Source organism: Triticum dicoccoides, chromosome 6B, assembly GCF_002162155.2.
Source record: "Triticum dicoccoides isolate Atlit2015 ecotype Zavitan chromosome 6B, WEW_v2.0, whole genome shotgun sequence".
Taxonomy (NCBI): domain Eukaryota; kingdom Viridiplantae; phylum Streptophyta; class Magnoliopsida; order Poales; family Poaceae; genus Triticum; species Triticum dicoccoides.
This window is the reverse complement of record NC_041391.1, coordinates 720,620,095-720,624,409: the sequence shown is the minus strand read 5'-3', so window position 1 is coordinate 720,624,409 and position 4,315 is coordinate 720,620,095. Positions and strand designations below refer to the sequence as shown.

Here is a 4,315-nt window from a genome sequence, read left to right as displayed (position 1 = left end):
TTATTAGTTTATTCACGAGTTGGTCCCTTTTACCAAAATTCTACATTGTCCATATCAATAGATTCAAATTCAACACCAGTGATATCCAATTTGGCATTGTTTCGTTGTGATGGGTATAGGTCACAAAAAGGAAGAGATATTTGTATTTTCTAATATAATAAGAGATACATTTATTCAATTCTTGGCAAATAAATTGTTTTGATTTCAATAAGTGTACATATTAATATTAAGTACAACCTATATTCACTACTGGGATCGGCCTGGCGTTGAGTAATTTGCCGCGTGCATTTTATCGGGCACTTGGAAAACACACCCGTTGCCAAGCATTTCGGAAATATAAAACTTAAAATAAAAAAAAATTCACACGGGAGTCGATCGGGAACCCATGTTTAATACCACAAGATTCTAGATTTATTTTTCAAATTTCTTGGTATATTTTTGAATTTAATATTTGTATATGGTTGTGGAGCATCCGGGTGCTACAAATCCGCTTCCATTCTTTGCCTCGTTACTGTTATATATTTATGGTCCTTCTTAAAATATACTGTTAGAAATAGTTTGTTTACCTTGATTAAGTGATGGAAGAAACTCTTAAAAATATCTTTTTTAGTGAAGTAGTACCAGCTTGGAAAGAAAGAAAGGCTCACTGCAGAGAGAGAAGAAAGATGGTGTATTATCTGCTCGGCGTTGGCGCCGCCGGTCGCTGCCACTGCCCGCCCATCCTCCTCCACCACCGCGCCCTGCTGGCGACGGCGGCCACCCTTGCTCCAGCTCCGCCCGCTCGCCTCCTCGGCCGGACGGCGGACACGGGGCCGCTGCCACGCCGTCGACCCCGAGGAGGACGATGGTTTCCTCACCCTCGACCTATAGGACTTCGAGGGGCTTGCCGACGAGGAGGCGGAGGAGGGCCCGTCGCCGTGGGACGGCGTGGTGGTGTACCGGCGCGACGCGGCTGCGCAGCACATCGAGTACGCCACCACCCTGGAGCGCCTCGGCCTGGCCGACCTCTCGTCCCAGCACTCCCTCGCGCGCGCCGCGGCCATGGGCATCGCCAGCCCTAGGCTACCGCGGGGCAGCGCCGAGGACACGGCCACGACGACGCCCGTGCTGGTCTCCGTCGACGTGACCCGGCGCCGCGGCCGGCTCCGGGTGAATGGCATCCTGCGCACCGTCATCGCCCTCGGCTGCTACCGGTGAGCACCCTCCTCCTCCTCCTCCTGCTGCTGCTTCTCGTCTCATCTTATCTGCTGTTGCTATATGTCTGTCTGCCTGCAATGCATCATGGACAGAAGTTTCAGAGCCATTCTGAAAAGGGTCTGTCTAGAACACATCTAGACGTGACATAGTTTTTTTCCCCTTGTTGTTACGTTATTTGTGAGAGATTAGATGTGATATTCCTAAAAAACATCTAGATGTGAATTAGACAAACTGTTTTGAAAATCTTAGACACCGCATTCTGAATCCTACTACCCATTAAACAATGTACATCATAGCTCTAATTGCGTGCTAACAGCTTAGCAATGACCAAGCATCTGCTGCCCGAATCACTAGCACCGCCCCGTTGTTACTGCCACGCGAGTGCTTATCCGCCCGGCCGCCACACTTGTGAAACCATGCCGCTTACCGTTTACAAACAGCCTACAGGGTTTCAAACTGCCACATTTCATAGCTAGCAGTAAGGAAAAATTAGCCGCTCGACGAAGTTTAATCTGTCATCCTAGGACTAAGGGAAGACATCATGTACAATCTGGCAGTAAGGAAAAATTAGCCGTGACATTATGATATAGTGTGCTATATTTTTCCAAGCAAGAAAAGTTGCGCTGTTTCTCGTAGAGTAGTGTTTCCTTTTTGTTTGCTTAAAGGCATCATATATGCTGATCTTTCAGTTGGAGCTGACATGGTGACATGTACTGAAGAATTTGCCAGAGATGATAAGCAGTAAGTTATAGTCCGAATAAAATGTAAAACATGGAGATACTATGGTTCTAGTACCGCAACTGATGTAGCTACATCTGACTTCAGTAATCCGTGGACAATATTATTAGCAAGGCTGTTATTGGTCATTAGATCCATTGTTGGCTGTTAAAGGGGGATACTATATTCTGGCATTTTCGATATGGAAATACTCTGTTTCTAGTTAATTGCAACAAAATCGACTCTTTTTGGAAGAACCGCAGCAGAGTTTTTCTCCTGATAAAAATAACATTAATTCTGTTTATGGCCTGAATTTCGACTTGGCTGATTTGAGGGTGCAACTTAACAGTGTTGTTGTTTGTTCTTAAACCCATTATGATCATGCTTCCTTTTTCAGGTGTGCCGAGCCAGCTGCTGAAGGCATATTCGTGAACTTCTCCCTCATGGTCCAGGAACCCGATGTGATCGACCTCGGCACCGTGTACGAGGAAGACAGAACCAAGTTCCCTTCGCTGGCCGGCAGCCAGGACGAAGACGACGAGGACATCGACTGGGATGACCGCCTGCATTTCCCGGCCGGGGAGAAGGAGATCGACATCTCGAAGAACTTCCGGGACATCATCCACCTAGAGATCACGCTGGATGCCTTCTGCAGCAGCACCTGCAAAGGCTTGTGCCTCGTCTGTGGCGCGAACCTCAACACGAGCAGCTGCAGCTGCGGCACCGAGGAGTCGTCGCAGGCCAAGGACGCCGGGCTGCCGGGAACCTTCAGAGATCTGCTGAAGCCTATGCATAGAAGATGATGGTGATGATGCAAACAGTGCATATGTAGGTATCTTGGAACCTGTGTGATAGTCTCTAGGATTGTCATGGGCAAGATATGCAGCCTGGTGGAAATGCGAACACTCAATGGCGACGATATAGGGGAACTAGACAGGCGACATTTGAGTCATGTGTCATGCTTCGCTGCACCGACGGTGCAAATCTGTTTTTCTGTTCCTTAGAAGTTCATGATTATCATTTGTATATTGTATTGCCTCATCTTACTGTTCTGAAAGTAGAAGCCTGCAATGCAATGCCAGGATGTTATGTTGTACTGCAAAACTTTTGTTTGAGATTTCTTTGCCCTTTTAGGGTTCTTTGGGAGGGGATCTCTTTTTGTTTCTCTGTTTTATCTTTTTACCGAAAATCATCTAACCACTGAGGACCATCATGTGACATAAACATGTGAAGTCTAAAACAAAGAGAAGAAAATGGAGCAGACAAGTGGAAATCTGAAACAAACAGAAGGACAGGGAGCAGGCAAGTGTATGTGCTCGGCTGGAATACAAATCAAACAAATTGTATACAAATATATAATACGCAGCCAAACTGAAGGTAATAGGAATAAAGTTGAACAAAAGATCATGTAGCTGTATGTGAGGTTTGGTAAACAATCACACCTGTCCAGCAGCCATGGTCGCGGTTGGCGGGGACGCACACCCTCTGAGGAACTGCAATACGGCAGCCGAGCAACACTGCGCTGAGTCTGCTGCGTTGAAACGGAGGCATGAAAGCCAATTACAGGGACCAAGAAGGATAGCCGACTGACATGAACATAATGGGGCGGTACAGCTGCAAGGGCACGGAGTCCGACGATCGCGGATGGACGAATGCAACATGGGTAAAAAGAAACCCACCATGAGGGGCTGCGGGGGAAGAATATAGGTACCGACGCCTACGTACACGTACTCGCCGGCAGGACGTAAGACAGCGGTGGCGCTGACAAACAGAGGTAACTCGGGGGAGAGAGCTGGGGGAAAAGGATTCGGATAGATAAGGTAGGGATTAGTTTTTTTTTTCCTTTTTCAGATCAGGGTGGACAACTGGAGGCTGCACACATTTCACTGGGCTTTGTGGGCCTTCGAGCTGTACGGCCTGTTTACGCACAGAACGTGTAGCTCATTCCGCGGACCAGTGGCCCAGGTAACGCTGGGCAGGCCACGGCAGGAGATACAAAGTTTACGCAAACAACGATGGACGATCGAGCTAATCGTTAGCGTATGTCAGAGTGGTCGGATGGCTGGGAGTTTTAAATCGCTATGGGGGCTCCTAGGTAGCCTCGTTATACTGTTTCTCAATATGGATTACCAAAGGGAGTATCGGGTATGGCTCACAAGACCTCATGACGTGCCACCTCTTTAAAAATCTAATTGTATGAATGAGGATCCTGCATTTTCTCTGACGAAATTAGGGTTCATCACGGCCATGGCCGACATGGCCTCCTTGCTCGCGCACTCGCAGTAGATCTTGCCCTCCACCCAGTGCTGCTCCATGAGGAACAGGTTGTACCGATGTCCCTTCTTCGCATGTTGGAACACCGACAAAGGCGCTGGCCCAGGGTGCACCTCCGCCATGGCGG

The 4,315-nt window shown here is 48.1% G+C and overlaps 1 pseudogene; it reads left to right on the top strand.

The window, feature by feature from the left end:
• Window positions 1–665: 665 nt before the first annotated feature.
• On the top strand, window positions 666–2,717 carry LOC119321678 (annotated as a pseudogene).
• The last annotated feature ends 1,598 nt before the right edge of the window (window positions 2,718–4,315 follow it).